Source organism: Phalaenopsis equestris, unplaced genomic scaffold (genome assembly GCF_001263595.1).
Source record: "Phalaenopsis equestris unplaced genomic scaffold, ASM126359v1 Scaffold000552, whole genome shotgun sequence".
NCBI lineage: Eukaryota > Viridiplantae > Streptophyta > Magnoliopsida > Asparagales > Orchidaceae > Phalaenopsis > Phalaenopsis equestris.
In genome coordinates this window covers 3,116,381-3,130,127 of record NW_018164992.1, presented here as the reverse complement: position 1 = coordinate 3,130,127, position 13,747 = coordinate 3,116,381, and positions in this window count along the sequence as shown.

The window sequence follows — 13,747 nt, the reverse complement described above, 5'->3', positions numbered from 1 at the left end:
GCCGTTTTGACAGCCATACTCACCGACAACTTTTGATTCAGCTCTTAGAATACTTTGTATCCAATAGATATTCTTATTATCTTATTAATTTTCTTATTTAATTAACTCTTTATTTTTTGAAAATGATAAGTAATAAATGGCAAAAATATATTCCTAGAATATATGATCATAAAAAGAGGAATTTACATACACACCATCCATTTCCTATGTATTTACATATCTAATAATTAAGCTTAGCTTTTTTATAGCTATACCATCTCAAACTTTCATATCACATAAAAAAGACTACCATTTTAACTTGGAGAATTCACATATATACGACACAATTCTTATTTATTTACAAATATAGCATCCTAAGTTGGATATTTACACTTCTAACACCTCAGCGTCTTTAAACAAAGCATGAAAAGGAGCATTAATTTTTAAAAAAAAGTAGTGATTGTGATATTTTTAATGATAAATTAAGGATTTGAGTGGCATGCACGTAAATATGAATGTTTGGGTGGTAGATATATAAATGTATAAGAATTATGTGGTATGTATGTAAATGCCCCTTTTTTTTGTAAAAAGTATAAGAGATGCCTATGTATGGCCATGTGATAATCTTTGAATTATTCTTTCTTATATTTATTAAATTATTTATTTACAATATTAATAATTTGCTCTCTTCTACATACCTAAATATTTTGATGAAAAATAAGCTTTGCAATGAGCTTGATGTCAACAACTTTTTATTATTTGGCAGAAATCTTGAGATATTTGATTAATAAAAAATATTCCAGATTCAAATTCTAGATCATCCCGAGCTTCGATTTCTGCAAGTTTATAGTCAAAATGATTATCTAGACGAGCAAACTCAATGATACCAAAATTGTTCCAATTAAAGTTCGACCAATTCCAGATCAAGCCATTAAAGCACATTTTAAAGTTTCAGATTATTAATTGGATGATCAAATGAACCTTAAATTTGACATATTTATATTCAAATCGAGTGTCTCGACTTCTAAGTTCATTAAGGCCCTCAAAATATTAAAAAAATCTCTTTTGATCAAAGACATCAATATAGGTTGTCATTATGTGGTTACAAGTTATTCACCAAATGACAAAAACGCCCCTTCATCAAGGGATGGAGGGGCAATAAATAGACCCCCCTCACCTGACATCAAGGGAAGATGAGTATGACTCCAGTGCTTTTATGGACTGGAGATCTGACAATAACTTCCGACCTCCATAGTTTCCAACTGTTATTAACCACCGACCGTCATCGACCACCGCTGGCCACCCCTTCTCTCCAACGTTAGAAAACCCTGCTTTTTAATGATGTATCACGAGTATGTTTTAACGACGTATCTCAAATACAGTGTAACGAATAATGATGTATTGAAGTAACAACGATGACTCTTGGCCTCTATCATCGTCGGCAACAATAAACCACTACCTACAACCCCTGCTCATCGTCGTTGGTGAACTCTGCTTATTAAAAACATCTCGAGTGCAAGTAACAACGTATCACAAATGCATTGCAACAAATAACGTCATATTGAAGTCCCAATGATAACTCCCGGCCTCTGCAGTTGCTAACCATGGTCGACCACCATCACCTACTACTTCTCGCTGTCATAGATGAACTCTGCTAACTAATGACTCATTCCAAATACGATGTAATGATGTATCCCCAATCGGTGTAAAGATGTATCCCAAATGCGGTGTAAAGATAACACTTCATTAAAGTATCGATAAGAACTTCCTGCATTCACAGTTTCTAATCACCATCAATCATAACCAACTGGCTATCATCGATCATCGTTGAACTTCCCTGTTTGTCGTTGTCGGTAAACTCTTCTAGCTAACGACGTATCTCAAATAAGTTGTAATAATATATCTCAAATACGGTAGAATGTTGTATCCTACATATGCTGTAACAACGTATCTCGAATACATTATAAACAAATAACGTCATATTGAAGATCCGACAATAACTTCCGATGATAAATGTTTATGACCACAATATTTAGAATACAATGACTTCTTCCAAACTCCTAAAGTTTTCTGTATGTATTATACCTACAAGTGTTGTCTCTGGTGTAAAGTAGTAAACCGATGTAGCTCCAATTACACAGTTTTTATGATAATAGAAAAGTAATAGGAGGATTTTTGATAATAGTAAAGTAATAGGAGTAATAGATCCAATGCTGAGCATGCCCACACCATTAAAGCTCTTCCTAAAATTTTGATGGATCTTCCTATATGCAATAAAACTTGAATAAATTGCCTTTCTACTGATTAACAAATTTGATGGTAAACATTATCCCATAATTTATTTGAAATCCAACCCAACTTCCTCACATGTCTATTTCCTAGATTGCAATACAACTACTTTTTTTGACTTCGTTGTGGCCCTCATTTGACAATTTACTCCATATTATCCAATTTTATTTAAAAACTCTTTTAAAATTTATTAAATTTCTTTTGAGATCAATATGATATAAAAATTAAATGAAAAATAATTTGTTATACTCATTTTAAATCAAATTTAATGGTAGAAAATTGATTAAGCTAGAACTAAATCAATGAATAAGACCAAAATTTCCTCCTTTTCAAGAAGTTTGATGAGGTGATGGAATGGGGTTTCCTTCCATCGATCGCAAAGGACTGTTCATCAAGCTCGGTGATTTAGCTCGTGTTAGGTATGACTCATGTACCAGATAAGAGACAGATGTTAGAGCGGAACGAAGCGAGCCAACGAAGCAGAAGCATTTGTCTAATCAGGAAGAGTTTTGTTATGTGGGTTGGGGGTGTGGCGGTAAGGTAAATAGGTAATTTTGTAATTACATATTGTACGTCAGAGTTATATATGTGCTGCATTATATCCCTAAAGGGGGATTTGCACTCTTTTTTGTGAAATCTAAAGAAGTAACCGCTCTGCTTCTGAGGACGTAGATAAATTGTCGAATCTCGTTAAATCTCTGTGTTTTCTTCTTTTCTGTGTCGATTCTTGTGTTACTTTGCCCTAAAATTCTCAACAGCTCAGTACATTTTGGTGAGCACGATAGAAGAGCTTTTACGGTGTGGGCATGCTCAGTAAAAGAGCTCGAGGAGCATAAGCAAACTCAGGGGGAAAGACTCGCCCAAACATGTAAGATTGGCTAGCTCTATCGATCGAACTCTCTAAAATCCTTCTGATTTAGATTGGACAGTAAATTTACTAAAGGAAATGAGTATCTTCAATTCCAAGATAATTACTTAATTTGACTTTGATTGGGACTTTATAAGGACATATTGGAATTCTTAATATCATTCGGATTTAAAAAGTACATAAAATCGGTCCTTTTATTACACAGCGTACGTGGAAGGAAATCAGACAAGCTTTGTTACCTAACACTAATGACCACATTTGGCTTGTCAGAACGATATTCCTTGTCAAATAACGACTTTCAGTCTTTCATCATAATTGCTAGCTTTAAATGATTGTGAGCTTATTTTATTACTTGAAAGAATACATGGTATTTACATACATACCGCTCAATTCCTATGTATTTACATATGCAACCCCTGAATTTTGTTTTTGCATTTATACCACCCAAATCAATTACATCACAACAAAAAATGTGAATTTTTTAACATTTAAGGAGTGAAATATAACTTTTCATGGACAAAAAAAGGTGGTGTATATATATATGTAAAATTGACATTTAGGTGTTAGATATGTAAGTACATACGAATTGAGTGGTGTGTTTGTAAATTTTCCTAAAAATAATAATTTCATTTTTTTTAATTAATTTTATATATGATAGTGAGGTCATTACATCATAACTTAGCTTTATTGATTAATATGTAGAAGATTTATGGATTGTTTAGTTACAAAAGCTGTTCGGAGTGCAAGATATGGGTTTATGAAGTATTTAAAACATCCACTCTTCTAACAAGATCATCAGATGGTTGACATTTAACGTGACCAAACCATCTAAGACGACTCTCACTAATCTTGTCTGTCACTGGAGCAACTCCAACCCTCTCACAAATATATTCATTTGACATTTTATCTCCAAATGTAAAGCCGCTCATTTACTTGAGCATTGTCATCTTAGTAACACTTAACTTAATTATATGCTTCTCTTTTACTGACCAACATTATGCACCATGAACCATTGCAGGTCTCACCATCATCTTATAAAATTTTTCTTTAAACAATAATTTTAAATCACACAGTATGCCCGATGCATTCCTCCATTTCAACCATCCAACTTGAATTCTACTAATAACATCTTCATCTATATCACCGACACTTTGAACAATAGATCTGAGATATCTAAAATTTTCACTTCTTTTAAGGACTTGATCACCAATTATTACAATCCTGTTAATAATTATATTCCATGTCTTTAGTATTAGATCTACTCATAAAGCATTCAGATTCTAAAGTTGACTTCCATAAATCAAATTTTCCTAAACTCTCTCTAGTCTTATCTATAAGAAGGACATCTTGAGCAAAATGCATACACCAAGTTAGCTCCACCTGTAGATGTCCATTAGGAACATCCATAATTAAAACATAAAAATATGTACTTAAAGCTTATTCATGATGTAAGCCAATTAAAATATAAAAATGCTTAGTCAATTTTCATGATGTTCGAACACATGTAACAACTCTAGTATATAGATCTTTAATAACTTGAATATAAGAAATATGGGCACATTTCTTTTCTAGAACTCTCTAAAATACTTCTCTTAGAACTTTATTATAAGCTTTTTCTATATCAACAAAATTTACATGTAGATTCTTCCTACTTTCTTAGTACTTCTCAATCAAACCTCTCAATAAATGTATAATATTCATAGTAGACTTGCGGACATTAATCCAAATTGATTTTTGATAAATTCTTATATAAGGTCGTAACCTATGTTCAACTATTCTCGCTCTTAACTTTAATTTATAAAACGTTAACTTAATTCTTGTATAATTTGCACAATGTTATGCATTTGCTTTATTATTAAAAATAAGAACACATAATTCTTTCGTCACTCATCATATATCTTATTAGATTAAAAGATAATGTTAAATGTTTAGTAAGCCAAGAAATTCTTAGATCTCTTAAGCATTCATACACTTCTATTGGAATACCATTAGGTCCTACTATTTTTCCATACTGCATTTTATTTAAAGGTGCATTAACTTCTATGTTACTAATACGACAGTGAAAATTAAAAAACTTTATTATTATTTATGATATTAAGATTACTAAAGTTAATCATATTTTCACAATATTAATTAAAAAGTTTATCAAAATAGCTTACCTGCCTACATTGAATATCCTCATCTAAGAAAAGTACTATTTGATTTTCATCTTCAACACATTTAATTTAAACTAATTTTTTACTTTTTCTATCTCTTTATTGGATGAGTTTATACATATATTTTTCACCATTTTTAGGATCTAATGTATTATAAAATAATTAAAAACATAATTTTTAGTATCACAAATTATTCTCTTAAACTCCCTATGAGCCCCCTTATATTTTTTAGCATTCTCGAAGCTTTTGTATTTAAATTAATTTTCATAACATAATTTTTTATTATTTATTTATTTTTTCCATTATTATTCCACCACCAACTATTTCTATTCATGAAATTTTTTTCTTTCCATTTTCCAGACACATCTTTTGTAATTTACTTAATAATACTCATTACTTTATCTCACATAGTATTAGCTTCTTCATGAACATCCCACATCATAAGATCTTTAAGTTTACTCATAATACTAATTTTATCTGTGTCTTTTAAGCATCTCAATCTAAGTTGAGTTTAATAATTTCATCGTATTTTTATCTTTCAACTCTTTTTCTAAAAATTCAAAACTAATAATCGATGTTGTGTATTTAAATTTTTAGTTGAAATAACCTTACAATCATTACAATCTCAATGATCTATTATTCTTAAAAGAAATTAATCGATTTATATTTTATTAGATCCATTCTTACAAGTGATAATATGTTTTTTCCTTCTATATATATATATATACATACATACATACATACATATAAAAATATGTATATAACAACGGGTATATTTTGTATATATATATATATATATCTAAAGTAATTATACATGTTTTATCACCATATAGTGGACAAAATATAGAGTGGCACGCGTCGTCAGAACCTGATATTTGAGATAGAAAATTTTAATCCAATGATGTTAACACGCTGTTCTTATTCGACTAATAACTTCTCCACACTAAAAAATAGCTAATAATCCGCATTAAGAAATGAATTGCCTGCTTTTTCGTCTACGCTGTGTCTTGGTTCCTAATTTAGTATTATCTACGACGAAATTGATGTGCCTTCTTCTTTGGCCTGCATCAATAATTAATCACATAATTTACATTGTGGGTATTAATTATAGGAACATTTACATACATACCACCAAATTCTTATGTATTTACATGTCTAACAATTAAACCTTTACTTTTTTTTTGAATTTATACCACCCTCCTATTAAAGATACCATTTCATTAACTTTTAAAAAAAGGTAAGATATATGTTTTGATTTATAGATAAGATGGAGAAAATTTTGCGTACGTAGAGTTGCGTATATTTCAAGCCTTTCGGAGAGTACAACTAGGTTACACTTAAGTTACAGTAAGAATTATAAGGGAGGTATAACCTAAGTGTAACATAGTTGAACTCTCCGAAAAACTTAAATGTACGCAACTCTGCGTACGCTTTTCGTACGCAAATATTTTTAGATAAGATGACATGTATGTAAGAATTAGAATTTAAATGTTTGATATGTAAATACATTGGAATTGAGGGGTATGTATGTAGATCTTCCTTGAAAATAATTAGGGTTAATCGGACCGACATTTTGCACGTCTAAATGTTAATTTCAATTTTTTTTAAAGAAAAGATAATGTGAGTTTTGGTTGGTAAAATGTTTTTTTGTTTTTTAAAGGTGCTACTTTTAATAATGGAAAATATAAGTTAAATTATAAATACTATTTTATTTTAATTTTGAATGTTTAATTAATGGGAGACAATGTAATTAGCTCATCATATTTTTTTTTATATTTACTTTTTTATCTAGCGCATGAAAATGGATGCAAGAAAAAAAATAAATAATAAATAAATATAAAAATATAAAACATGTTTGGTTAGATATTTTTTATATTTTTAAAGAAAAAAATTTATTCTTTTTTATAAAATCGTAGGGTCCACGTGCGCTCTAGTATTAAATTCAACTGTCCATGTCGCATATGACGTCTTCCTTGCTCTACCATACAAGAAATATTATCTGTGGGCGGGTAGGCGGCAGCAAGAGTCGCCACCTGCAGTGGGTGGGGCCGGCAGAGACTATAATCAGGGGTCGATAGCGAGCAACGCTAGAAGAACCCGAGGGCGGGCGGGCGACAGCGGCGCGCACACAGCGACATTGGGGTACGACTGGCAGTGACGGGCAGCTGCGGGGGGCTAGGCTAAGTGTTGTTTTGCTGTTTTAAAAACATGCACAAACATGTTTTTTTTTTAGTATTTTAAAAACAAAATTGTTCTCTCAAAAAATAAAAAATATAAATTGATCCTAAACAGCCCCTAAACTTTTATATTACATCAAAAATATTACTACTATAACTTAAAAAAAATGAAATTCAACTTTTAATGCATTAGGTATAGCAACATATTTTTAAAATCTAAAGGTTAGATATAAGATATGTAAATACATATGAACTGAATGGTATTGATGTAAATCTTCCAAAAATAACGCTATAATAACACAATTCTGTTTGGGGCAGCTGCAGCTTATTGGATAATCTGATTAAAAATAATCTGCTCATAAGCTAGGTGTGGTGTCTATTATAATTTTTTTTTTTTTTGAAAAATGCCACCGCACCTAGATAGGTGCGTCGTGAAAACGTTGTTTTCAGCATTTTGAAAACACATAAGCTGCCAAAACGCAGTTTACCCAAACAAGTCAGGTGCGCATTCAAAACGCCACCGCATCAAATAAGTTGCCCCAAACGGAGAGTTTGCATTAAAAAAACAAGCAAGGTGAATACTGTAAATCTGTAATAAAGCTAAAGATTGATACAGATTCTCTTAAATGATTATAGAATTGGGGCTCTTTCAATAATGATAAGAAAATTTAAAATATGCGACTCAAAAAGATGATTTTAGAGATTTAATTTTCTTGTGCTTCCGTCTTTCAACCCATGATTTAGTTCTCATATTTTAATAATTCAGTATAATTAATATGGATATAATTAGATTATTTTTCTCAAAAATAATACATAACCAGTTTAAGATAATTAAATGAAACCAATTCCATCTTCGAAATAAATTAAATGGCGAGAAGTCGAAAATTTTCACTTGTGCGAGTTTGCTTGTTTTGGGCGTTCTAGCGTTCCAATGTTTCTTAAGAGGCACCCAGGCGAGCGCACTAAGCATTGGGAAGTCCAGCGCCCGCTCAGAGCACAGCTGCGTTGCGAGTTGCTTGCGTGCAGGTTCAGAAACAGGGTGGTCAACATTCCAGCACCGAGGAGGGGAGCAGTAGCACCCGAATCATGACTTCAACCCCAATGCGTGGAAAGACAACGCTTGGGAGTGACGTTATGATGTCAGGAGCATTTTCTTTTTAGTTAGGGATTGAAGCCCTAGTTTCCATATGAATTCGGGCTCTTTTAGAAGTCTCTTGACAACATACGTAATAAGTTCAAAGTTGCGAGTTTGCGAGCCGAGGGTTAATTTCAGTGAACCCTTTTGTGTGGAAAAACTAAAACCTGAATCACTATATCTTCGAGTAAGCGCATAACTTTATTTTAACATAAATAATAAATTTGAATGATGTTATATGATAAAAGTATTATATTTAAATTTTTTTATCTAAATATTTAATATTTTTATAACCCTTTCTTCGATGTTTTGCACTCTTAATGTTTTTTTTTTATATCTGGAATTTCTGATATTAATATTATTTTCCCAGAGAAAGATCAATCACATTTTAACATGATGAAAGGTTTTGGAAAATGACTTGTAGAAAAATGAATGCAACCGTAGAGCCAGAAGAAATTCAAACAGCTGTAATTTGGAATTTTTCTATTTAGAAAATAGAGTTTAACAACACTTTTTTAATTTAATCATGATAAATTTTATAATTATTAATTCAAATTTTAGAATATTGGATCCTGATTTACCTGTAAATTCTCGCCACCAAAGAAAAAATTTAAACACGAACTTTTTTGACATACGAGAATATGGAAGAAATGGGGATCTCTTAATCGTATTACAATGATCAAACACTTCTTAGGTGGTTAACTTATACGTTACAAATCAAGTTATCATCCGTCTATCTTTTAGACTTCTTCTGACAGGGTGTTATAATTAATATTATCCTCATAATGAAAAGTGTTCCGTAGGAAATGTCTTTCCTCATATTTAGCTTTTGGTGAAGCCTCTATTGCTCAACTCAGTCATAAGATGAGTTGATCTTTTCAGGAGAGTTGGCCCCATGAGGAGTTCGGCCAATTTGGTCGTCGTATGAGTTGAACTTCATTGAGGAGTTATTAAGTCACATTAATCTGATGGAACATCTATGCGTTGATCACTACGGACAAGTTATTAGTTATAGCTCGATTGAGTCGATCAGTAGCACAGATCTAGTCGACTAAATGTCTCTAAGCTTAGTCCATGAACCTTCAGCCATATAAATTAATTCCACAACAAATTTAATATATGAATAATATATCAGTTTTTATGGCACACCTTAAAATAAATTTAGTTACTTAATAATCAATTTAGTTAAATTTAGAATATCTTGACCTAATTTATTTCTCGGAATTTAATTTCTGGTCCGATTCAAAATCCTCAGGCCGAACACATCAAAGCAGTTGGAGACTACTAGATTTATTTTTAAATCAACAAAATATATATATATATATAATATATATGTAAAATACTCTAATTTTTCATACTACTTTCCAAAAATCACAGTTTTTTTTTTTTTTGATGAGAAATACAACTCTTATTGAAATCAAATTTGTGATCAATCAGATCCTAGATATAAAGCATATGACGGACAAAAGAAACTGAGAAAGAGAAAAAAAAAGAGTAATACAAGTTTAGATAAAAAGTCAATCAAGTATTTTTTTATCGTAAAAATGATCTCTTGTTTATAAATTTAAGAGCTACCCAATATACAATTAAATGTTTGTGCCTATTTTATTAGAGTGTTAGAAATTATTATTACACATTTTTATATTCATAACCGCTTTTGGGCGCTTTTTCCTATTCATAGCCGCTTGAATAGGGGCATCTGATGACCCAACAACCTTATTGCTCGAACAGATGGAAGCTTTTAGTCGGTCGAAAGACGTACGACCTCCTGAAAGGTCTCTGGTGAGCCCTTTTAAAGGAGAATTTGAGAATTGAGATAAATTGGGCCGTCATGCAGGGGGGTGTACCACCGTAATCTAACGGTAGTTTTTCTTGGACAAGGAACCTTCCTAGATGGTCAGAGAAGCGCTCTGTGGTGGGCCCTTTGGCTAATTTATGAGTTTCATATTCGAATGATAAGGGTTATGATCATAAACAACTATCTCTGGATTTGGCATCCCATAAGAAACAAATAGTAGAAGGGCCAAAGAACTTATCTGAGTCGTCTAACTCAATTATGCTCCAACGTGAAACTAGCATCCAGATATAAGTGAGCACCACTTGTGCAACGGTTCTTTCCCCTGCACCAATACATAAATTGTAGACTCAAGAACAAGTCCAGGTGGTTGCCGAAGCACAGATTTCGCTGCATGGGGAGATAACTGCCTTTTCATCGATAAGTGGGACAAGCCAGACAGTCATTTAGCCACTTCTCACTAGGTGTTTTCATCTTTCTCATTGTCTGAAGTGGATCAAATCCTTGTTATAAGGAACCTGATCCCTTTTGATTGAATGAATTTGTTATTGTTTTTCAATACACTTAATTACTCCTGCACATGAGACCATCCAAATCATCAACTCGTCGATAATGGGAACCGACCATTCTTCTGTTCTAGAGGTGACCGAGAGATCGTCAGCTCTGACCCGTGACAGAGGTGCATCCGATTGTCTGTTTATCTCTCATGAGAACATCGAGAGGGAGACTGATGGTTGGTGAGGTCACCAATGTCGTTGGCTCGCCAGATGGATGAGATAGTGGGGCTCCTTCACCCAGATATAAGGGTTGCATAGTGAGGTGGCCATAAGGACTTAAAGGAAGAACTAGTGACCTTTCACAAGGATCACATGGTAGAGTTAGCGACCCTCCAAGAGAGCATGATGACTCCCCGGATGGAATTGACAGAAGTCTGGGTGACCCGTTCGATCCTCTAGGTTTGGGCGAAGGAGGAGAGTGCTGAAAGATTTAAGTTTGGGGTGTGAGCCCTGTATTAGTCAGGTTAGTCATGGTCTTGCATCGGTCGAGGCAGCCGAAGAACCTAGTGTAAAATATTTTTCATCTTGAATAAATAAAAAAATTTATTTCACAAATTTTCAAAATCTTATGTCATTTCCTTTTCTTGAGAAATGTGTTGATTTGATGTGAATTTTTGGAGATCGAGTTACAAATTTGCAGTATTTTGAATTCTCTGAGTATCATATATATAAGGGATGAGGTTAAGAAGTTTATGCGCTTTTAAAAACTTCATTTACTTTCCTTTCAGTTGTTTTTTTTTCTCTCTCCTTTGATCGATTCATTTCCATCAATTCTCATAGCTTCCAATTATTCTCCTCAGCTTTTTGGTTTAGTCCCAGTAAATGAGAAGTCTTTCCTTTTGTTGTTTGATGCGGATTTACTTGAAGAAAATTACGTTTAGAATAAGAGTATGATGCTCGAGAGTGTGGAGCTGGATACTAGGCGACCAATGATTTCTATGAGGATTTAATTTCTATGGGAAACAGTTTTGATGGGGACTTTCAGTACGCTTCTGTCCCAAGATTTGATCGATAATGAACCATTATGAAGTCATCCCTCACAAATAAATCCAAACTTAATTGCAATTGTCATAAACTTTGTGAAATACTGTCGTTGGATAGAGATCCCATGATATAAGAAGTTATTTTCTTATATGTTCTATTCCAAGGTGAAGCCCGACAGTTATGCCGCCTTTGAATCAACTCCGAAGTTCCATTTGGTCTAACTTAAGAACAGGATTAAAGATTGGAAACTTCATTTCCTCTACGATATTTGCCGAGACTAGGGGATCACTACAAGACTGATTGGAGAGTCGTAAAAGAAGAAGAAAGAAGTCTCACCATAGATTTTGGGATTTATGTCAACCGTAGCAAGCAAGCACCTGTCAGTAATTGAATATACTGATTATATGACAATGAAATGGGTGTTGCACCCCGCATGATTTGGTGTCATGACTCTAGAGTTGTGGGGCACGTCAGGTGAGGCAGAGGAGAGACAACAAACTGAGAAGATTTCTCGGCTTACACAGAGAAAGCCAAAGAAAAGAAAGGTTGTCGCTTCCAAAGTTTTTAGGGAAGCGATTAAGGAAGAAGTCAAAGAGAGCGATCAAACAACCATGAGTTTACCAGGTTTGAAACTCATGCACATTGTTTCTGAAAGAATAATTGTTATTCAAAACATTATCATCGGGAAATTAATTTTGATTGAAAAAAAATCAATTTTAATGAACTTAGGGAATTCAAGTGACCATCGCACAGAGGACAAACAAACTCCTAGCGTTCTTGGATTGGGGAGGGGGGTTGGGGTGTCATCAAAACTAAACGTGAACATATGGAGTACCTCAACCATCTTTATCAGATTTCATTTCATCACTCTGTCTGAAAGAGGTAAGGCCAGTCAGTACGAGGTCACCTACTAAATTGGCTAAAGAGATGAGAGTGAGGGCCTTGGAAGAAAGTCTAGCTTAAGAGGAAGAAATTTGACTCAGAATCTATCCCGGGGCATTGGTCAGCATTCTCTGAAGAAGATGTGCATTAGAGGAAGTGCAAGGCTCCTACTGATAACTATGTTACCTCTCTTCCTTTGCCTCTAAAGAAAAAAAAAAAAACAAAAGCAACAAAAGCAGAGTAATGGTTATTGATGGTTATTGGAGTCTATTGCAAGAGGAACAACCGAATGTCTTCCTTGGCTTGGACTTTAACTTCACCTTAATAAATGTGTTTGGGGATTTATTCCTGAAAGCTCCTAGAACAGTGAAGTATGTCGCGATCATCGCTGATGTTATTTGGTTGGAGGGCTTATAGAAGTACTTGAACAACCTCCGACCAAGAGGTCTCTGCCATATAGTTGACCGATACCAACTGTTGAGACTCGCTGCCACACATCATATTTCCTCCCTCTATCTTGAAGTAAGAGAGAGAAAGGAAGAGCATTGAAAGTAGAGGTGAAAGCAAAGTAAACAAAGGCCAGAGTGATAACAATTGAGGATCAGAAGGTCTTAGCATGGGTACTATTGGAGGAGGCTAAGATAGAGTTGGAGATCACGTCCGAGTTGGTAGCTAATTTTCAAATAAGATAATGCAAAATTGACAGAGCAGGTGGCCACAATATAGATGCCCGAAGATTTTCTTGACTCTCAAGTCTCACATCTGAAGATAGGTACTAAGTTGGCCATCAACCAATTCATTAGAGTTAGAATGGTCTACTTAAAGTACTATGATTTAGATGAATAAAAAACATTTCTCCGCTCCCTCTGCATTAGCTTAAAGAAAAAAGTCTGAGGGCGACAATGCAGACGTCAGATTGTCCAAG